The sequence below is a fragment of the Geotrypetes seraphini genome, chromosome 11 (genome assembly GCF_902459505.1).
Source record: "Geotrypetes seraphini chromosome 11, aGeoSer1.1, whole genome shotgun sequence".
NCBI lineage: Eukaryota > Metazoa > Chordata > Amphibia > Gymnophiona > Dermophiidae > Geotrypetes > Geotrypetes seraphini.
In genome coordinates, this window is record NC_047094.1 from 53,975,260 (window position 1) to 53,998,838 (window position 23,579).

Here is a 23,579-nt window from a genome sequence, read left to right on the forward strand (position 1 = left end):
TATCATATCCCCTCTAAGTCTCCTCTTCTCCAGGGAAAAGAGACCCAGTTTCTCCAATCTCTCAGCGTATGAGAGGTTTTCCATCCCTTTTATCAAGCGTGTCGCTCTCCTCTGAACCCTCTCGAGTAACGCCATATCCTTCCTAAGGTACGGAGACCAATATTGGACGCAGTATTCCAGATGCGGGCGCACCATCGCCCGATACAATGGCAGGATAACTTCTTTTGTCCTTGTTGTAATACCCTTCTTGATTATGCCTAGCATTCTATTTGCTTTCTTAGCGGCTGTTGCGCACTGTGCCGTCGGCTTCATTGTCATGTCCACCATTACCCCCAAGTCCCTTTCTTGGTTGCTCTCATTCAATAATATCCCTCCCATCGTATAGTTGTACCTCGGGTTTCTGTTTCCAACATGCAATACTTTACATTTCTCAACGTTGAACTTCATCTGCCATCTCGCCGCCCATTCCCCCAATTTGTTCAAGTCCCTTTGCAATTCTTCGCATTCCTCTTTAGTCCCAGCTCCACTAAATAGTTTTGTATCGTCCGCAAATTTTATTATCTCACACTTCGTGCCTGTTTCTAGATCATTTATGAATATATTAAATAGCAGCGGCCCTAGCACTGAGCCCTGCGGAACACCACTCGTGACCCCCATCCAGTCCGAGTAGTGGCCCTTCACCCCTACCCTCTGTTTCCTACCCGCCAACCAGTTTCTGATCCATCTATGTACGTCTCCGTCCACTCCATGGTTCTTCAGTTTCCGGAGTAGACGTTCGTGAGGCACCTTGTCAAAGGCTTTTTGGAAATCAAGGTATATGATGTCTATGGGGTCTCCTCTGTCCATCCGTTTGTTAATTCCTTCGAAGAAGTGCAATAAGTTCGTTAGGCACGATCTCCCCCTGCAGAAACCATGTTGGGTTGTTTTCAAAAGTTCGTTTCTTTCCAGATGTTCATCGATGTGTTCTTTAATCAGTGCTTCCGTCAGTTTCCCCGGAACCGAGGTCAAACTCACTGGTCTGTAGTTTGATAAATTCATTTCCTAAATGTAGATATTATTGTTAACAAAATTTTACATTGAACATATTTAAGAAACTTGTTGTATTTTAATTATTTGTATTGTATTTCACTGATTTCCAGCCTTCTTTTGTGTAAACCGGCTAGAAATTGTTTGATTATGGCGGTATAGAAGAATAAAGTTATGTTATGTTATGGGGTGCCTCAGAGAATGGGGAACTAAGGACTAAGGAGAGACTGAGCTACATGACTATTTCCAGCAGAGTGACCTGGATTTTTTCTATCTAATGGTGATTCAGGAACAATTACTGGCCTGAATGTAGTTCTAACTTAAAAATATATGTTGAAACCCTCGGCTCAATGTACGGTGGCAGCTAAGAAAGCAAACAGAATGTTAGAAATTATCAGGAAAGGAATGGAAAACAAAGATGAAAATGTTTAATGCCATTGTACCGCTCTATGGTATGGCCGCATCTCAAATACTGTGTGCAATTCTGGTCGTATCTCAAAAAAGATATATCAGAATAAGAAAAGGTACAGAGAAGGGTGACAAAAATGATAAAAGTGATGGGATGACTTCCCTATTAGGAAAGGCTAAAGTGGCTAGGCCACTTCAGCTTGGAGAAGAGACAGCTCAGGGGTGATATGATAGAGGTCTATAAAATACTGAGTGGAGTAGAAAGGATAGATGTGAATTGCTTGTTTACTCTTTCCAAAAACACTAGGACTAGGGGACATGCAATGAAGCTACTAAGTAGTAGATTTAAAACAGACTGGAGAAAATATTTCTTCACAAAATGTGTAATCGAACTCTGGAATTCATTGCCGGAGAATGTGGTGAAATCAGTTAGTTTAGCAGGGTTTTAAGAAGTTTGTATAATTTCCTAAAAGAGAAGTCCATAGGCAATTATTGAGATGGCTTGGAGAAATCCACTGCTTATTCTTAGGATAAGCAGCATAAAATCTTTTACACTACATGGATCTAGCTAGATTCTTGGGATCTGGGTTGGTTACTGTCTGAAACAGAATGCTGGACTTGATGGACCTTTGGTCTGTCCCAGTATGGGAATTCTCATATTCTTATGTTCCTAATGATCCAAGTACATCTCAGCAAATCTATAATTACAAGGACCTTTATTTGAATCTCAAAGTCCCTGAGAACATAAGAACATAAGCAATGTCTCCGCTGGGTCAGACCTGAGGTCCATCGCGCCCAGCAGTCCACTCACGCAGCAGCCCAACAGGTCCAGGACCTGTACAGTAATCCTCTATCTGTACCCCTCTATCCCCTTTTCTAGCAGGAAATTATCCAATCCTTTCTTGAACCCAAGTACCGTACTCTGCCCTATTACGCCATCTGGAAGCGCATTCCAGGTGTCCACCACACGTTGGATAAAGAAGAACTTCCTTGCATTCGTTTTGAATCTGTCCCCTTTCAACTTTTCCGAATGCCCTCTTGTTCTTTTATTTTTCAAAAGTTTGAAGAATCTGTCCCTCTCTACTCTCTCTATGCCCTTCATGATCTTGTAAGTCTCTATCATATCCCCTCTAAGTCTCCTCTTCTCCAGGGAAAAGAGACCCAGTTTCTCCAATCTCTCAGCATATGAAAGGTTTTCCATACCTTTTATCAGACGTGTCGCTCTCCTCTGAACCTTCTCGAGTAATGCCATATCCTTCTTAAGATACAGCGACCAATATTGGACGCAGTACTCCAGATGTGGACGCACCACTGCCCGATACAACGGCAGGATAACTTCTTTCGTTCTGGTTGTAATACCCTTCTTGATTATACCTAGCATTCTATTTGGGTATTACAACCAGAACGAAAGAAGTTATCCCCTGAGCCTCATCACAGCAACCAAAATTACAAATGATTAAAGGCTAGATTCACTAAGCAAACTGATCAAGTACCGCTTAGTTTGCGCTCACTTTCCTACTACGGCTTGATTCACTAACCTTCCTCCAGACCACATCCGCACCCGATCCAATCTGCACATGCAAGTGAGTAAAAAGGCGAGCAGGAGAGTCGAGGCAGAGAGCAGGGCAGCTGAGATCAGGAGAATCGGGGCAGAGAGCGGGGTTTTTTGCACAGGCGACTCGTCCTCAGCAGTCACTTGTTTTTTGATTGGGCAGCCCAGTAAGTGTTCCTGAAATTGTTTTGTGAATCGCGTCCTTCCTACTTTGCTTGCCACTCCCCCTCATTTGCATGCACGGATCGGATCAGGCGCGGATCGGATCGGGAGTAAGGTTAGTGAATCGGGTCGGAGTTGCAAAGTGGTTGAGACACAATCGGTGTCCTTAATGAATCTAGCCCAAGGTGAACTATATTCAGGAACCTGAGGCACAGGGGGTTAGTGGCTTGCTGAAGATCACAAGAAGAAACATTGTGATCTGAACTCTGGCCTCCCTGGTTTTCAGCTAGCTACTCTAACCATTAGCATTACTCTCCTTTAAAGTGCAATTCTTTCATTGCTCTTTTTGACTGTAACATATCACTCCAGGCATTGTACACTATTCTTTGGCCACTAGGCAGAATAGTTGCACTTATCTTATGCCAGACACAAACATAACATAAGTGTTCATGCCTAAAGTTGGGTGCATAAATGTGGACTCATACTAGTATTCTGTAACAGATTTAGTATGCAAATTTGCCATCACAGAATACTAGCGTAGCCCCTCCCCACTGCTTTTTTACACCTACCTTTGTATCTGTTTGTTTTGTACTTGTTTTAATTTTTATCATGATTATGTAAGTGATCTTGTTTCCCGCTTAGATTTGTAGATGGACAGGTTATAAATCATTTTAAATAAATAAATAAATAAAATACATGAATAAATATTGACATTTAGACATGCATGTTGCCCAGTTATTTCTTCTGATGTTTTAGATGTTGCCAATTGTAAAATGGTTGCTCCCACTTCAGTAATTTATAAAAGGTTCTACATTGGCAAATTATTAGAGCAGACATCCCTGATGGTGTGAGTAACATGAGGAAGGACCTAGCAAAGCTTGAAAAATGGTCTGAAATTTGGCAGCTAAGATTTAATGCTAAGAAATTCAAGGTCATGCATTTGGGCTGCAAACACCCAAGTTTAGGGGGTGAAAAACTTTTGTGCATGAAAGAGGAGTGGGGCTTGTGTGTGATTGTATGTGATGATCTTAAGGTGGCCAAACAGGTTGAAAAGGTGACAGTGAAAGCTAAAAGGATGCCAGGGTGCATAGGGAGAGATATGGCCAGTAGAAAAAGGAGATATTAATGCTCCTGTATATAGATGTTACATTCAGGAATCAAAGTTATTTCCCTGCTCCAAATAGACTCATAATTTAAATTGCAACTGATATAAATGTGAAGCAAAGTTTAAATATTTAAAATATGATGTCCAATTTTGTTATGATTGAAATAAACACTTTCACCAATGCAGTAGAATGGAATGTCACAAAAATCAGTGCTGCTACAGTTTCAATAGAGGGAGTGTCAAATGACTGGAGGAAAAAGCCTCATATTGGAACCCTTCCACCACCACAATGGTGGTCCAAGGTGGTCAGGCGAACACCTCACTGGCAAAAAACCTCCAGACTAACTCCCAGTAATAGTAAACTTGAAGCAGGGCTGTTGTGCAAAGGATAGAGGAAAAATCCACTTATCTATTGTTGATCGGTCCGATCAACAATAGATAAGTGGATTTTTCCTCTATCCTTTGCACAACAGCCCTGCTTCAAGTTTACTATTACTGGGAGTTAGTCTGGAGGTTTTTTGCCAGTGAGGTGTTCGCCTGACCACCTTGGACCACCATTGTGGTGGTGGAAGGGTTCCAATATGAGGCTTTTTCCTCCAGTCATTTGACACTCCCTCTATTGAAACTGTAGCAGCACTGATTTTTGTGACATTCCATTCTACTGCATTGGTGAAAGTGTTTATTTCAATATTATTGGCTTTTCACATTTCCGAGTTGTTTTTTTGCTACAATTTTGTTATGATGACATTGGGAGGATGACTGACTGGTTGGGGCACTAGGGGCATAAAAAGAAATTCTGATTAGAGCAAGGCTGAGGATCCACTCAGGACTCCTAATCTCCTTAAAGCAACTCTAACAAAGAAGAAAAACAGGTGATAGAGACACAGAAATAAGGAAGTGACAACATTAAAATATCTACTGTTGAAGGAAAGAGACAAAGAACAAAGCAACAGAAATGAAACAAAAGAGGTGAAATCTGATACACATTAATGTATAAGATCATAGTTTGGTGACATGGCATAGTGTTGGAAACAAACAAAAAAATCAATCCCCACCCATTGCATCTAATCTCAGAAGAACAGAACTCAGATGCTCCCAGCCAGAGTTTCATAGCTTTTTTTTTGCCCCGCTTCTGCTGCTATAAATCAGAAGCTTACTCGTAATTACTTGCTGTCCAGTATTGCTGAATTGAATTGTTTTCTTTCCAGGTGCTGTAATTTAATATATAACTAATTACTTGTCACAACATATTGCTTTACATTAACAAAAAATATACTTTTACTTCCTCTTTCCAAATCTGGTAACTAATAGTATTCAAAGTCATACAGTATTTCATTAGTGTTTTAACCTAATTTCCTACAGAGAGCATAGCACTCTAAAATTACATCTCTGTCTGTCTTATCTCTTAAGTTTTTCAGTCTAATCATTTTTAAATAGGGCTGCACATTTATTTAGTTAATTAATTAGATATTTTATATACTGCCTACTCAAGCATTTTGCCTCTGTGTGCCGAATGGCTCACAATCTATCTAACGTACCTGGGGCAATGGAGGATTGACTACGGCTCGATTCATTAACCTTCCTCCAAGGTCACAAGGAACAGTGTGGGATTTGAACCCACAACTTCAGGCTGAGGCTGTAGCTCTAACTTCTAGGCTACTCCTTCCTTCACTGTGTTAAGAGTCAGAGCTATGGAAGCTTCAGTTGCTTTCCTTCGCTCCACTCCTATTGATGGAAATATGTAAAGCTGCTACTTGGTCCTTAGTTCATACATTCACATCACACTACTGTCTGGAATGGTCACGTCGGCCAAGCAGTATTGCAAAATTTATTTTCTTAATGGTCAACTCTCCCTACATCCCATTCTAGTAAGCTAAGAAGTCCCACATGTGAGAATATGCTGCCTGCTTGTCCTGGGATAGAGCACAGTTACTTACCATAACAGGTGTTATCCAGGAACAGCAGGCAGATATTCTCACAATCCACTCACCTCCCCGGTTTGGCTTCTTAGCTTGCTTAATGAACTAAGGAGCTGCATCAGGTGGGTAGGCACTCGCGTATGCGTGGTGCGGGCAGTTCGTGAACTTTCTCAAGCTTTTATTTTTTTTTATTATTTATATACCACTTATATCCTAAGTGGTTTTTGCATTCCAGTACTTTATCATATTGCCCTAACTGTCCCAGTGGGCTCAAACTCTGTGTAGTGCACCTGGGGCAATGAGGGGATTAAGTGACTTGCCCAGTCACAAGGAGCAGCGAGGGATTTGAACCCTGTGCCACACACTTTTAAAGTTGTCCAAACTGGGGCTCTGTGGACGACATCACCCACATGTGAGAATAACTGTCTGCTGTCCCTGGATAACACCTGTTATGGTAACTGTGCTTTTAAGTTCTTACAACTGAGGCGGTACACTTAGAATAGCAAGTACATTCACAATAAAATTCTGTTTGGAACTTATTGTAATAATGCAAAATCTAAATTTATATTAAGTAAATATAAATAGAGAGGGTCTTATGTATAGTGTTATGAGATTTTGTTGTTTTGTTTTTGTCTTTGTATTGTGTATTTGTTGTATTCCACTTAGAGCTTATTGTGATAATGCAGAATATACATTTATTTTAAATTTATGTCTCAATTGTATGTAAATCTATCTCATGCACATTTATTCTGAATATCCTGCAAACCTGAATGGCTGAGTGTGTCCTGAGGAATGGGTTAAGAACCACTGCCCTAAATTGTTCCCACCGATGTAGCTGGTTTAATTAATTAATTTACATGCACTCATACACATTCACTGTGGATATCCGGAAAACCTGACTGCTGGGTACGCCCTATGGACTGGATTGAGGATCCACGATCTGGGGTAATAGTGCCTTGCTTTGCTCCTCCCATCAGTAATAAACCAATAATGTCCTTTTTGTTTTGAAATGTTAACTCCAAAACATTTTTCTTGCCATTGTTGTTTTGTAAGGCACATCCCAACAGTTAAAAAAAGGCAAAAACATAGATGAGGTTGAGAGGAAATATAAACTTATATGTTTACTTACACTGTTTACATTAAGGTTGTAAAGACTGTTGCTTAGCAAACCAAGAAGCAGAGGCAGACTTCGAGGAGATAAGAATACACCTACTTTATTAGCACTCAACTATTATCCTACCTTGCCTTCATTAAATATTTGAATTATGATTACTTATTCCCAAACTCCAGATGCAGCTGTGAAATTGCTTTATGCCAAGTTCCTTTGAATACAGGTAAACCACTTCTAAGGTAGTTCTGTTGTTAAACAGCTAATATGTTTTTAATGTGTGTCACTGCTTTAACTCATACCAAGCACTAACTGCTGCATTAAACATTTAATGCAGAAATTGTCCTTTTGGGGTAGGGAATGTGTGTGGGGACCAGTGTTCCCTCTAAGCGGGCGGGTGTTGTGAGCAAACTTTTTTCACTGTGAGCTAAAAATATCGGGCGCCAGCAAGTTATGAGCCAAATAAATATGTTGCTTTCTACCACAGAACTTCCTTACGTTTGTATGGAATCTATCCCCTTTCAACTTTAGAGAGTGCCCTCTCGTTCTCCCTGCCTTAGCTACTAAGTCTATTCCCTTCAGTACCTTGAATGTTTCTATCATGTCCCCTCTCAATCTCCTCTGCTCAAGGGAGAAGAGGCCCAGTTTCTCTAATCTTTCGCTGTACGGCAACTCCTCCAGCCCCTTAACCATTTTAGTTGCTCTTCTCTGGATCCTTTCGAGTAGTACCGTGTCCTTCTTCAAGTACCAGTGCTGGACGCAGTACTCCAGGTGAGGGCGTACCATGGCCCGGTACAGCAGCATGATAACCTTCTCTGTCTCTTCAGTCCAGCATCTGCCCCTTCCATTCACTGTCTGTCTTTCCCTGCCATCTCTCCTCCTGCCCCCCCCCCACCCCCCAATTTGGTCTAGCATCCATCATCTTCCTTCTGTTCCCCTCATGGTCTGGCATCTCTATCCTTCCCTCCCCCCTGTGGTTTTTAGCATATCTCTCTTCTCATTTCCTCCACTCAGATCTGATCATTCTCTGCTCTCTCTTCCCTTTTCTTCTCTGGTCTTCCTTCTCTATTTTCTGCCTCCATCTAAATTAAATTCTTTCTTACTATTTAGTCCCGTTTCCCTCTTTTCACTGTGTCTACACACAGCTTGTCACCCCTTTCCCTCACCCCTCCATTATCTTACTATTTTCTTCCCCCTTTATTTATCTCCTCCTTCCATCCAGTATGTGTTCTTTCCCCACTTCCATTCAGCATCTGCTCTCCCTTCTCAACTGACATCCATCTGCCTTCTGCTCTCTCTCCCTTCTTCTCACTTCCATCATCTGCCCCTTCTCTCTCTCTCTCTCTCTCTCCCCCCCCCCCAACTTCCATCATCTGCCCCCCTTCCCCTCACCTTTGTGGGTCACTTTCTTTCCCCTGAGGGTGGCTCATGTCACAGGGGAAGCTTTGGCCGAGCAGAACCGCTTGATTGACAGTGGAACTTACTTGATTGATGTCGATGCTGGGGCCCGTTGCCGTTTGAAGGAAAAAAAAAAAGGTGGAAAAAAGGAACCTGTAAAGGCGAGAGGAAGGGAAACCTCCAGGACAGCTGCTTTTTGCCCTCCTTCAGCGGCCCAAGAGTTCAGACCAGCAGCGGCAGCTCTGTATGCTTTTAACTTCGGCACAGAGCTGCCCCTAATCAATAGTTTAGCGCGGTTTCATGAGGCAGCCTCGGGGCCTTTGATAGCCGGCCCGCTTCGATGATGCGATGTGGGCCGGCCTAGCAAAGGCCCCGAGGCTGCCTTATGAAACCGCGCTAAACTATTGATTAGGGGCAGCTCTGTGCCGAAGTTAAAAGCATACACAGCTGCCGCTGCTGGTCTGGAGGTGCGGAGACAAGGCAGGAGGCAAACGCGGTGGAAGGCAGGAGTCCCGGCGAAGGCAGGAGTCCCGGCACAGCGACTGCAACAGGAAGTTGCAAGTCAGCTGACGCCGGCCTTTCGTTGCGGCGGGGACCGAATCCTTCGCGGACCGGCAAGATTTTGTTTGCGGACCGGCGGTTGAAGAACTGTGCTCTACACTGTGTGCGCTGTGACGAGAAACTTGTGCGCTGCGAGGTAATATTTTGTGCGTCAGCGCACCCCAGCGCAGCTTAGCGGGAACACTGCTTTACTTCACCTTATAGTTCACAAAGGTCATTGTTAACTGCTAATGTGGCAGAAATGCAGCATTTAGCAACTGCACCAGAGATAATTAAATGCATTCTGCTTTTTCTGCTGTGCAGTTAGTGGTAGTGAATTTCTGTGTTAACTGCATAGTAGCTCTTCCAGAAGTGCTAGAAAGACCCTCAGCAGTTACTGCAGATTTTTATACATCTAACATGCCTTAACTTTTGCAGTTAATGTGAATTAAATTATATGGGTGAATCTCTTCATAAAGGTGGTTCATAAATCTAAATAAATAAATAAATGCAACAGCTTAGTGCACACAGCTGAAGTAATACCACATTGGTTTGATACTTAGGGCAACTAAATCATGTGTAACCAAGGTTAAACAATAAAAGGAAGGAATACTCACCCAGGTGGAGGGGCCCTAAGAACCTCACAGTGGCAGCCAATGTTTGGGGAGTCCTCAGGATTTGAGCTCTTTGGTGGTATGGGTAGTGTCATCACCCAGGAGCCACCAGAGTTTTCCTTGGTTGGACTGGAGGTGTCATATGGTCTTGGTGTGCCTGCACAGTCAGGCAGGAGGAGAGGTGAAGGCACACACAGACCCAGAAAAGTACTTCGAGGCTGCAACTATCTGCAACACTCCGGGTCCATAGGCAATTTTGAGGACAGCACACAGAGGAGGTTTACTGGCACCAGCACTGGAGCATCTCTCCTTTTGATTCATATCCATGTGCGCATGCACAAGTGGCTGGGCTGTGGAGGAGGAAGGAGAGGCCTGCTTCAAGGCTGTGAAAACCTAATAAAAGCAGTGGCAAGCCTAAGTTATATGGAGCTCTGTTGAGGAGAGCCCTTGGAACTGATAACAGGCATAAATTAATAGCAGACTTATTTAGACTTGGTGAGGCCCTAACCTATATAAAGCTTTCAGGTCCCCTGTTAATAAGTTACACCATATCGAACACCCTAGCAACAATATGTAAATGGAATTTTTAAAAATAATTTTAACATACAATATATATAAAAGTGATCCAAATTACTAATTTTGTGAGCATGTGTATATGTATATATATATATATATATACAGTCATGTGAAAAAATTAAGATGCCCCATGAAATATTCAGGTTTTTCTTAAGAAATATTCACATATCGATGTCAAATCTTTTTTAAAAAATTTATCTCTGGAAAAGAAAGTGATGTAATTACAGGTTAACAACAAAAATTTTCCTCGATTTACTCATGAAACAAAAGATATCCACAAAAATGTGTATTCTAACTGAAGAATAAATTAGGATACCCTACACCCTAATAACTAGTGTTACCTACCCCCTTTGGCTGAAATAACTGCAGTGAGACGCTTCTTGTAGCCATCTACCAGTCTCTGGCATAGGTCTGAGGAAAGTTTGGCCCACTTCTCAATGCAGAATTCTTTTAGCTGTGAGATGTTTGAGGGGTTTCTTGCATGTTCAGCCCGTTTCAAATCATCCCACAGCATCTCAATGGGATTAACATCAGGGCTTTGACTTGGCCATTCCATTTCTTAGTTTTTAGCCAGTCATTGGTGGATTTACTGGTATGATTTGGGTCATTGTCATGTTGTAGGATCCAGTTCCGCTTCAGCTTTTAATTTTCTTACAGATGGTCTCACATGTTCCTCAAGCACCCTCTGATACACGGTAGAATCATGGTGAATTCTATGATGGTGAATTGGCTAGGTCCTGCTGCAGCAAAGCATTCCCAAAACATGACACTTCCATCTCCACGCTTCAGTTAGTATGAGGTTCTTTTTCTGGAATGCTGTATTTGGTGTACGCCAAACATGTCCTCTTTTCTGGTGTTCAGATATTTCAATTTTAGACTCATCTGTCCATTGACACTATTCCAGAAGTCCTGGTGTTTGTCTACGTTCTCTCTGGCAAACTTCAGTTTGGCCTTAATGTTTCTCTTAGAGAGCAAAGTTTCCTCCTTGCACACCTCTCATGGAAGTTAAATGTGTGCAGTCTCTTTCAGATTGTAGAGGCATGCACTTACACATCAACAGTAGCAAGAGCCTGCTGTAGGTCCCGTGATGACATTTTAGGGATTTTGGAGACTTCTTTTAGCATCTTGCAGTCTGCTTCGGGGGTCAACTTGCTTGGACAGCCAGACCTGGGCATGTTGGCAGTTGTTTGGAAAGTCCTCCACTTGTACACTATTTTCCAGATCTTAGAATGGCTAATGTCAAATTCTTTCGAGATCTTTTCAAATCCCTTACCACTTATACCGTGTTTTCCCCCAAATAAGACCTACCCCAAAAATAAGCCCTAGCATGATTTTCGGGGTAGGTCTTAATATAAGCCCTACCCCTGAAAATAAGCCCTTCTCGCTGGGGAATTCCCTCTCCCACGTCACTGATGATGTCATCAGTAACGCAGCATACAGAAGGCCCTGGCAAGATGGCCACAAAGCAGCCTGTTTAGAGTGCTGCTGGCCCAATGCTGCCCTGCCGGAAGGTATTTATAGTCGCAGTCAGCGGGGTTCGCTTGGGAGGGAAGGATGGTCAGCAGGGTTTCAGCGGTTTGGCTGTGCGGCGGCAGGTGCTCAAGGGTTCTGCACAAGGGATAGGAGGGAGGGAAGGATGGAAGCTGGGCAAAGGGTTCTGCTGCACGAGGGACGGAGGGATAGAAAGATGCTGCAGGGGAAGGCACAAGGGGATGGGTGAGAGGGGAGGAAAGATGTTGCACATGTGGGTGAGAGAAAGGAAAGAGGAAGAATTGGGGTGAAGGAGTGGAAGGAGAGATGATCACGTATATGAAAAAAATAAGCCCTACCCAAAAATAAGACCTAGTGTGTTTTTTGGGCCCAAAATTAAAATAAGACAGTGTCTTATTTTGGGGGAAACACGGTAAGCTGCCACAATCTTCTTTCTGAAGGCCTCAGACAGCTCTCTTGATCTCATCATGTTGTTCGCTCTCACCGCAACAGTCATGAGCACACCAAACTAAATGTCTGAGGTTTAAGTAGGGCAAACCTTCAAAATGCTGAGTAATGATGTTCTAATCATGTGCACCTGATGCGATACACCTGTGTGTGATTTGAGTCACTTTAAGTGGGAGGATATCTGGGGGTGTCCTAATTTATTCATCAGTTAGAATACACATTTTTGTGGATATCTTTTGTTTCACGAGTAAATCAAGGACAATTTTTGTTGTTTACCTGCAATTACATTACTTTCTTTTCCAGGAGAGGAGAATGTAAACTTGTATACTGCCTTTTTGTGGCTTTGGCATTCAAAGCTGACATTCAAAAAGCAGTGAGCACTGAAGCATTGAGTGACTTGCCCAGGGTCACAAGGAGCAGCACTGGGATTTGATCTCACAACCTTTGGGTGCAGACAGCAGTTCTACCAGTGAGCCACACCTTTCCTTCTAGATATACATACTGCCTTTTTGTGGCTTTGGCATTCAAAGCTGACATTCAAAACTGTGGGCACTAGAGGATTGAGTGACTTGCCCACTTCTAGATATATCTATGTATGTATATATGCAGTATTCTAGATATATCTATGTATATATATACGCAGTATATATAAGGAAAGGAGAATGGAAACTTTATACTGCCTTTTTGTGGCTTTGGCATTCAAAGCTGACATTCAAAGCAGTGGGCACTGAAGGACTGAATGACTTGCCCACTTCTACATATATCTAGAAGTGGACAAGTCACTCAATCCTCTAGTGCCCACTGCATTGAATGTCAGCTTTGAATGCCAAAGCCACATAAAGTCAGTATGCAAGTTTCCATTCTCCTCTCCTTATATATACTGCATATATATATATATAATGCTGACAAAATTAGTAATTTGGATCACTTTTATTAAAATAAGTAATAATGAACTTGTTTGCAAAATCAGAAAACTGATAAGCCTGAAAACAGAAAATTTATGCTTAAAATACTACCTAAATTCTTTATGTATGAAACCATTTTAAAAGTACAAGTAATTCCACCTCTCGAAAGCCACATAAAATTTTCAGAGCTCTCCCTCCCCTCCCCCCACCAAAACTGAACTTTTATGAGGCCCCTGCTTATTTAGCTTAAAGGTAAATCTGGCACTGCCCAACATGCACAGAATTGTGTGCAAGACTGGGCCGTGCACTGCACCAGCTCATCAGAAATGTGCAGCAGAGCTGGTACAGGAGCAGATCAGACAGTGGCGTAGTAAGGGGGGGCAGTCCACCCTGGGCACCATCATGCTAGGGGCACCGGCAACCCTCCTCCTTTCCACCCACCCGCTCCTCCCCCTACTAAGCGCATATGCTCCTGCCTTCCCAATACCTTTTTTTTTACTTCCACGTCAGCATCGCTGCTCTCTCAGATGTCACTTCTGGGTCCCGCGACTAGGAAGTTGCATCAAAGGGTGAGCCAACACTGCACAGATGATGAAGTGAATAGGCGCATAATGTATTGACTGAGGAGAGCTAATAAAATGGCGTTTAGTGATATTTGTTTGGTTGGGAAACTGTAGAAAGAACATTTTGCCTCTATGAGTGTGACTTGATTGACCCATTCATTCAGGGCTAATGACCTGTTTGGAGAAAGAACAGCTGTGGAGAGCTGTCACGGTGTTAGTATGGACTCCCATGTGATTGGGACCAACAAATTATTCAGGGAAAATTAGTAAAAGGTGTATTGTTAAAGAACAGCCAAATTTGACCAAGTTTTGTAAATTGAATTGTTGTCAAATTGAATTTCAATTGTTCTCTGAGGAGAAAGGGACTAAAAAATTTTAATATTATATATTTGAGGAACTGATTATATTCATTGTGAGGCTTGCTGAGTTAGCGGCAACCTTAAGTAAAAGTGTTCTTGCTGATAAAAAACAAAACAAAACTATAGAAGCTCAATAAGGGGATTGAGACATGTTTGAGAGAGAAAGAAACAGGAATTAGGGAACAGTACATTTTAGGGAGTGAAGAACATTTGTGCACAAAGAGGAGTGGGATTTGGGTGTGATAATATATGATGACTTTAAGTTGGTCAAACAGGTAAAAAAGGTGATGGCAAAAGCTGGAAGGATGCTAGGGTTCACAGGGAGAGATATGGCTAGTAGGAAAAAGGAGATATTGGTGCCCCTGTATAAGACTCTGTTGAGACCTCATTTAGAAAATTGTGTACAATTCTGGAGACCACACCTTCAAAAAGATATAAATAGAATGCAGTTGGTCCAGAGGAAGGCTACTAAAATGGATGGTGGTCTTTATCATAAGAGACTTGAAGATTTCAATATGTATACTTTGGAGGAAAGGCCGGAGAGAGGAGATATGATAGAAACGTTTAAATACTTACGTGGCACAAATGTGCATGAGGCAAGTCTCTTTCATTAAAAGGAAGCTCTGGAATGAAAAGGCATAGGATGAAGTTAAGTGGAGTAATCTAAGGAAATACATTTTTACAGGAAGGGTGGTAGATGCGTGGAATAGTCTCCCGGTAGAAGTGGTGGGAATAGTCTCCCGGTAGAAGTGGTGGAAATAAAGACTGTTATAACCTAATAGAAACCAACTCAAAAGAAAACAGAAAAATACTGCAATAACCAAACACACTTCTACTTGTCATCAAAAACAAACACTAATATACAAGGGCACTACAAGTGCCCAGAGAAACAGAGCAACCAATAAAATGATAAAGACTGTTTCAGAATTCAAGAGAATGGGACAGGCATGTGGGATCTCTCAGTGAGAGGAGGAGATAGTGGATACTGTGGATGGGCAGACTGGATGGGCCACTTGGCCTTTTATCTGTCATCATGTATATAGCCATCATGTATATATATAACACCAACTTTTTACTACATTATGGGCTCTTTTTACTAAGGTACGCTAGCGTTTTTAGAGCACGCACAAAATTACCGTGCGCTAAACTGCGCAGTACGCTTCTAGAATAACACCAACTCAATGCTGGCATTAAGGTCTAGCGTATGTGGCAATTTAGCATGCGCTACTCCGCGCATTAAGGCCCTAACGCACCTTAGTAAAAGCAGCCCTATAGTAAAGGGGCTCCAAAATTTCAGAATCACCCTAATGGAATATTAGCTTATTGCAAAGCACATATGCTGTAAAGACGCCAAAAGTGCAGTGGTCTGTTTCCCAGGGCTCGTACACTAAGGTAAATTAGTTTGGGACCTACAAGAGGAAAAAAGCAATGGTCCTTTATCTCCTTTAATTAAACCTCATCTTGATGTCATCTCGGTTCAGCAGAAGAGAGGGAACACAGCTTGTTTTGCATGACATTTATTTAACTAAGCTAACAATGAAAGCAGCTTTGTATCATTTCCTATGCTCATTGATGGCTACTTCCTCCTCGTACTATGTTGCTTGAGAAAATGAACTGCAAAGTTCCTTGTCATGAGGGATGGTGAGCTAAGGGATGGCAACACTTGGGACAAAGGCTAATTGGTGACACCTGTGGGTTCTGTTTTTCCTGAGCATTAAGAGCTTTCCATGTACTGCATTTTGTTATCCCATGCTTTGTTCAGGTTAGTTCTCAATCAAATCCCATAGATTGGTATGGTTATGACTTCTTTGCATCAGTTTTTCATATGGGGTGGTTCTGTGATCTGGACAAGGGTCCTAAATGAACTTCCTAATATTTCAAGAAAATTCCTGGCCTTTAATCCAGTTAAAGTTTTGCTAGTTTTTTGGGGAATAAAAAACTGGACAAGCTTCCATTTAGGCCTTCTTTTACTAAGCTGTGGTAAAGGTTTCCACCAGGGCCTGGAGCGCTAAATGCTCTGATGCTCATAGAATTCCTATGAGCTTTGGAGCAGCATCGGAGCATGTGGAAGGGCATAATCAAAGAAGAAACAAAAAACAATGTGGAGAAATGATGTTCCTGAGATGGACTTTATTAATATTAAAATAATATTAAAACTTGGCAAACCACATAAAAACCTCTAGAAGACAGTCTGCTGAAAAGCTTTGGACCCTAGACCCAAATGCCCAGAACAAGACCATTTGGACATTGGAGGGGCCCATCTTGTAATGTACTGACCTCCCAGACATAGCAATAGAGCAGTGGGGCATCTTACAGGGCACTGCTGTGAACACATAAAGGGTGCCAGACAAGCATCTCACCAGAACTCCCTTATAGGTTATGGTGAGCCCCCCAAAAACTATTATACCCACCTGTCTACAACCCCAATAGCCCTTATAGCTGCAGGTGGCACCTATATGGCAGTAGAGTAGGGTGGGGGAGGGGGTTGTTCCACAATAAATGTAGTTGTTAGAGTAGCTAATGGGCCTGGGTCCTCCTCACTATGGTTCGCTAGCCCACCACCCAGACTATTTAAGACACCTGTGTCATATACCAGGTGCTGATGGTCTGGAGACAGGTATGTACTTTTTTATTCTGGTCTTTGTGGGGGTGTGAGGGGTGGTCAGTGAACACTTGGGGAGTGTACGTGGGTCTTTACTTTGTCTTTGCAGTGGTTATCTGGTCACTTTGGATACCTTTTTGGCACTTATATCTGTTTTTACATCGTCTAACTCACAACATTTAAGTTTCATCCAGGATGTCTAGTAAAACATTTGATTATTCCTACAGGACAACTAAATCTAGGTTGACACCCCCCCCCCCATCCCGCCCACATACTGCCCTAACCACTCCTCCAGATATGCCCCTTTCAACTCTGGGTGCACAGTGGCATTCAGAAGCATAAAAAGTCCCACGGCACGTTCAGAAAGTTGATTTATCGGCAGACAACCTGTCTTTTAGGTTGTCGAAGTGCTGACTTGGGTGAATTTAAAGACATGTTTAAGTTTTGATTATGAGCCCCTTAGCATTCTAGGCCACAGAAGAAACCTCTACTGTGGCTTATTAAAAGAGGACCTTATTTATTTCATACAGGATGTTTTTGACACATGGCTGTGTTTTTTTGGGTGTAAGCCAATACTAGACTTAGTAGAAGGCTAAGTTACATTACATTAGTGACTTCTATTCCGCCTTTACCTTGCGGTTCAAGGCGGATTACATAAGAGTTGTTATGATCTTAATACATAAGATCATAACAACTCTTATGTAATCCGCCTTGAATCGCAAGGTAAAGGCGGAATAGGAGCATTTTCTAATTTGCTAATGAGTAGATTGGTAATGTCGGTGGAGTTTGGAGCTTTGTTGGTAGAGTTATATTGGTTTTATGTGTTTTTTAAGAGTAAGGTTTTTGTTTCTTTTTTGAAAGTTTTGTAGTCTGTGGTTGAAGTCAGCAGATTGATCACTATGATCAAATTTTTTTTTTTTTGTTCCTAGGTAATAAGTGTTCTTTCTTAATTGCCTATGCCACAAAAGTATAGAAAATGGTTCTCATGCCCCTTAATCTTTGCTTTTGTGACCTGGACATTTATATTTTGAAATTTACCTTTTTTTGCAAAACTTTGCAGATTGATTCCAAGCTGAGTAAATTTAGGGACCCTTTTACTAAGGCACAAACATTCAGCAGATGAATTTTGCTGTGCATACAGCCAATTTATCAAGACAAGAGGGAAAAAGTACTCATAGAAGCATCTGCCAAGATATGTGATGCCAAGAAGTCATATTTCAGCATGCCTGTTGGGGATCAAGATAAACCTTGGGCACCTCACTTCACATGTGAGCATTACCCAAAAAAACTCTGGAAGGTAAGATAATTTTGTTTTTCACTAGGTTAGTGGAATTTTCTGCTATAAAATTTCTTAGAATGTTTAATTTTTTAAAATATTTAAATTTTAAAATTTTCAATGTTATTTGAAAATATATCATATATGAAATATGTTGCAAGAATCTCATACACATTAGTCATAGGTGAAATAAATTTATTGTTTTAATTACCACAATTTCATTTTGTTCTTGTATAGGATGGTACAGAGGAAAAAGAGAGCCATGATGTTTGCTATCCCAAGAATTTGGCAGGAACTCGCTGACCATTCAAACAATTGCTACTTCAAACGTTGTACAGGCATGCATGCATCTACAATCACATATCTGGACATTCCTTCATCCATCGCCCTGATGCCACATTGCCCTGAGCTTCCCTTATCCACTCCCCTAGAAAGAGAGCAGCTGTCTTCAGAAGAGAGCAGCAAGTCAGAGAGTGAGGGACACATTAAAGATTCAGTTTACAATATCAGTGGTACAGCTGATGAGAGAAACCCATATCATCCAAACAAAAAAGACCTCAAAAGACTTGATCAGAGATCTTGGGCTCACCAAGACCAATGCTGAGCTTTTGACATCTAAGCTCAAGCAGTGGAACTTGTTGGATGAAAGATGGGCTCTGCTTCTGCCACAATGCGATTAGTCTGAGGTAATGGAATTATCTGTAACCCAAAATAGTGGTGTCTCTTCATTGACAGCTCATCCAGGAGCATCAAAACCATGCTGTACCATAACAGGACAAGCACCAGCCTCTCCACTGCTTGACTCAGTGCATGTCAAAGAGGACTACAACAGCATCAAGACCTTACTAGGCGCCTTGAAGTGTGCAGAGTATGGATGGGAGGTCATGAGAGACTTCAAAATGGTAGCATTCCTAATGGGTCTCCAAGGCAGTTTTACCAGTTTCCCTGCTATCTCTGCCTTTGGACAGCAGGGACACAAAGGTGCACTACCAAAGGTGGGACAGGCCACAGTAGACTGAGTTCTCTGTGAGGTGAAACGTCAAATGGGAAGCACTGGTTGACCCTTGGAAGGTGCTGATGCCACCACTACACATCAAATTGGGACTAATTAAATAATTTGTCAGAGCTCTAGATAAGGAATCAGCAGCCTTCAAGTACCTTCAAAACATTGTCACTAAGCTGTATAAGGTAAAAGTCAAAGCTGGTGTCTTCGTTGGATGGCCCACAGATAAAGAAGATCCTGGAGTACAAGGAATTTCCCAAGAAACTAACTAGGAAGGAGAAAGCAGCTTGGAACAACTTTGTTACCATGGTTTAGGGCAGTGGCGTACCAAGGGGAGGTGGCCCACCCCAGATATAGCCCCATAAGTGGTTACTCTGCATCATGAGTTTCTTCCCCATCATGGTAGCCTTCACAACTTGCTGCTCTGCTGCATCAGGCCTCCTCTCTGCTGGGTCCTGCCTTCATGGAAACAGGAACTACATGGGACCCAGCAGAGAGGAAGGTGTGAAGCTGGCAAGAGCAGTGAGTTGTAAAGGCTGTGCTGTGATGGGATGGCCGAGAGAGGGTGGGAGGAAGTGGGAAAGAAATGCTGCACCCAATTGGGAAGGGAGAAAGAAGACCAGGGAAGGGAGAAGAGAGGAAAGATATACCAGACCATGGGGAAGGAGGGAGGGAGGGAATAGAAGGAAGGAAAGGAGATGCCATACCACAGAGGGGGAAGGAGAAATGCTAGGACATGGGGAGGGAAGAGAAGGAGACAGAAATGCCAGACCATGGGGTGAGAAGTGAAGGGAAGGAAGGAAAGGAGAAGAGAGCTGCCAGAGCATAAGGGAGGGAGTGGAGAGAGAAAAATAGAGAAGGTATATGTCTCCTCTGTTGGTCAATCTGCACTGGCTTCCGGTGGTTTGGAGAATTCAGTTTAAGATAGTGGTGTTAGTGTATAAGACACTGCAACAAATTTTGCCAAATATGGTTGAAAGGAAAGGATAGGTTTTCTGTCTCTGTCTATGAAAGGACACATTTTAATGGATAAGTTTTCTGTCTCTGTCCATGCTGGAAGTAATCAAATGTAGAATGTTTTTGTTTACTCTCTTAATGGTTTGGGAAGAGGTCATTTAATTTATGTTAACGAAGTTAGCTCTCAGACAATGAAGGCTCGACCCCCCCCCCCCCCCCCCCCCACTGCTATGTACTGGTTGAGATAGATAAAGGAAGCTTTTTACACCTTTTAGCTTTAAATAATGAAGTACATATCCTGCTCCTTTTTGATTACTTCTTTGAAGCCTATGTATCCTGTCACTAGATATGGTCTGTACTTACGTCATCTGCTAATACCACTGAAGATATATAATGAATGCAGACTGGTAATAAAACAGGCTATCCCTTTAGAACTCTGTCTGTGTATCTTTCTTTCTAAGGGGAATTGCCTCCAGACGTCTGAAATAGATGACAGAATGTTTTGCAGGACGATTTCGGGACCAAGAAACGGATCCTGTTCGTTTCAATGGTGACCTATTTAATTGTACCATGAGCCTTCTCATTCTTTGCATTCTCAGTCTAAACAACTGCTGAAGCCTGTTCACGTCACAAGCATGGTAAATTGGAAGTGAAGCCTTTTGAGAGTCAGTTATAATCTTCACACCGGCTACAACTACAGTGTGCCCTTGACTTCAGTACTAAACAAACTCAAGCTTGCTTCAGCCAGACCACAAAGAATCAGAACTTTCATAAGGTTCAAAGATAAAGCTTTTCTTACCTCAGCCCCTTAAATATATCTAATCATACAACACCCTATTAAAATTTTAACATGAAATCTCTGAAATTTAAATTATAAATAGGAAAACCACATAGATGTCTACCTGGAAGGTATCTAAACACATAAATTTGAACAATAATAAACCATAATTATCCATTTATAAACAAAATCAATAATAAATTCCTTGGAAAAGTGAATTAGAATATTGTTCTAGGCAACACATATAAAACCTCATTTATTAAGCTTTTTATAAAAGACATAAAAGTTGGGGGGGGATACACCTTTAGGAAATTATACTTAACACAACATAAATATAAAAATGGGAAATATTTGTTTTAGATCTAAATTTCATAGCAACCATTCAATTAAACTGGTATGAAATGTCAACAAAGCACTCCTGCAGGTCAAAACAGGTTGAAAAGTGCATACTCTAACCATGGCACAAAGGTGTATTTTGTGGAGGGATTGAATGGCTGGAGGGGTGGGTGGGGGTTTGTGAATAAGTGATTCAGTGAGTGGACGAGGGCTGATGAATGGTGAGTCGAGGGAGTAATGGGGGTTATAATTCATCCGATTTGAGTGTTCAGAAGGGTTGAATGAATGTATAATTAGATGGGGACTCAGTGATTAAAATGGATAGATGAGTGATAACTTACATGGCAGAGGGAGGGGTGAGTACTGCAAATAGAAGAGGGTTAAAGTGGATGCTTAGTGAGTAGATGGGGTTGGGAAACCAGTGTGGTTGTGGTTGCTTGATGTGGCTGGAGAATTGAGAAGTATGAGTAACTCGACCTCTCCTTTTCTCTCCTGCAGCTTCTCTCTTGCATCTAACCCAGGCCCTTTATGTTCTTACTTCTTTAGCTGCCATTTACAATATTCATATTGCTGCAAATCCTGCTCTTTCTTTAGCTGCTGGGGAAGTGAGATCCACAATTAGCTCTTTAACTTGAGGCACCAGCTCCTGCTCTCCTACAACTTAAATCTCCATAGGCATAGCTTTGTTTATATGCACACACATAAAGCTAAGTGTACAGATAGGCAGGAAAAGTCGCAACAACAGGTGATATCACCTATTACAAAACACTTCTAAAAAGGCAAGGCCCAATGAATAGCACCACTGTAAACAAGGATATACAATTTAGTTATTAAATACTTTGAATAAAGATTTTAGGGATCGTTATAAAATGGATATGTGATCCTATATATTAGAAATTTAAATTTAAATCCTTCACCGTCCTAGAGAATGACACGGTGACAAAATTCATCACTGTTCCCGCCCCTGCGGATAACCGCGGGAAACCATCTTCATGTCATTCTTTAAGGAGAGAGGGAAGAATCAGAGCATGAATGGCCACAACCACTGACCCTCAAGCTTTGCTTTGAAGAATGCTGGTGTAGAAGGACTGAAGTTGAAATAGACACGAAAAAATGACATGGGATTATTTCCCGTGGTTATCTGTGAGGACTGGAACGGTGATGTATTTTGTCACCATGTCATTCTCTACCTTCACCACACCAGTGCTCTTCACCACACCTCTCAAACCCAGAATTTAATTATCGGGTCCCATCATTAATGAATTAGGATGTGTAGGGGTTGAGACAACAGTTGGTCTTCAAATGTTACCTTTCTTTAAAAGCAAAGCTGAAACAAGATATTTTTAATTTTCAAACTGAATTTATTTAAAGGGCTTAAATGTAAATAGCCTAATTGCTTACCTGTAACAGGTATTTTCCACTGACAGCAAGATTAATAAGGCTCACAAGTGGTTAACATCATCATACAGTGCTGGGGCAGAACAGCTCGTTCAGAACTTGTCTACAATTCTCAGCATGAACAGCTGTTCCCAGTGTGCAGTGGTTCCCACCATTCCTCTAGTTCAGTGTCTCTCAAACTGTGTGCTACGGCACAGTGGTGTCCCAAAAAGATTTTGGGGGTATCACAAGAGATTCCAGAATTATACTTTATTTTTAAAAATTCCCTTCATAAGTATACACTAGAATAGATGGCATGTACGACATGTATGCAAGAGTCTGTCAATGTTTGAGTCCAGACAAGCATCATTATTTCATAAGATTGGTCCTTGAAAACTAACGGCAAGTAATTTTAGCTTTATTTTTTATGCAGTAGTTATCCTAACTTGAGCAACAAAGCAATCAAGGCTTTGTTACCGTTTGGATCTTCTTATCTTTGCGAACTTGGTTTTTCAGCTCTGACAGAAATTTTTAAAAAAAGAGAATGACTGTAGATGATGGATAATGAACTACGTGTTTGCTTGTTGACTATCGAGCCATATTTTTGAGTTAATCTGCACTCAAAAACAAGCACATCCATTGCATTGATTAGCAATTCTTTTCTATCTACTTTAGTTTCACCTTTGTTACAATTACCCATACATAGTTTAAAGAACTTTGAATAAATAACTCTCAAATTTAAATTTTTGTTGGTTTTGCAATTTTATAATTTCAATTATAATGTTCTGCAAAAAGCATTTGCTCCATTTAGTGTGCCGGGGCTAAAAACCGGAGCTAAAAAAAATGTTTTGAGAGGCACTGTAGTATAGATTAAAATTGATTTATTTGGGTCAGAAAAACATAAGATGTGCCATACCAGGTCAGATTAAAGGTCCATTGGGGTAAACATATTTCTCCGATAGTAACCATACCAGATCATAAGTAGCTTCAGAACTCCCAAAGAGTACTGTAGATTCATTCCTTGTTGCTCACTCCCAGGGATATATAAATAATAATGGCATACAGACTTTCCCTCTA

The 23,579-nt window shown here is 41.6% G+C and overlaps 1 protein-coding gene across 7 annotated transcripts in view; it reads right to left on the reverse strand.

The window, feature by feature from the left end:
* The window catches only part of LOC117369236 (ankyrin repeat and fibronectin type-III domain-containing protein 1-like), a 1,092,487-nt gene that overhangs the window by 1,044,802 nt on the left and 24,106 nt on the right, over positions 1-23,579 (reverse strand). For 3 of the 7 annotated variants that reach the window (XM_033963488.1, XM_033963491.1, XM_033963486.1), the window contains exons 1-2: positions 14,750-14,794; positions 9,836-10,182 (exon numbers count right to left, since the gene is read on the reverse strand). The exons of 3 other annotated variants lie outside the window; for them this stretch is intronic. The gene's annotated coding sequence lies outside the window, so the exon portion shown is untranslated. Of the gene's footprint in view, positions 1-9,835; positions 10,183-14,749; positions 14,797-23,579 lie in introns of those variants that run through there. One more of the 7 variants, XM_033963487.1, reaches the window with a different exon arrangement.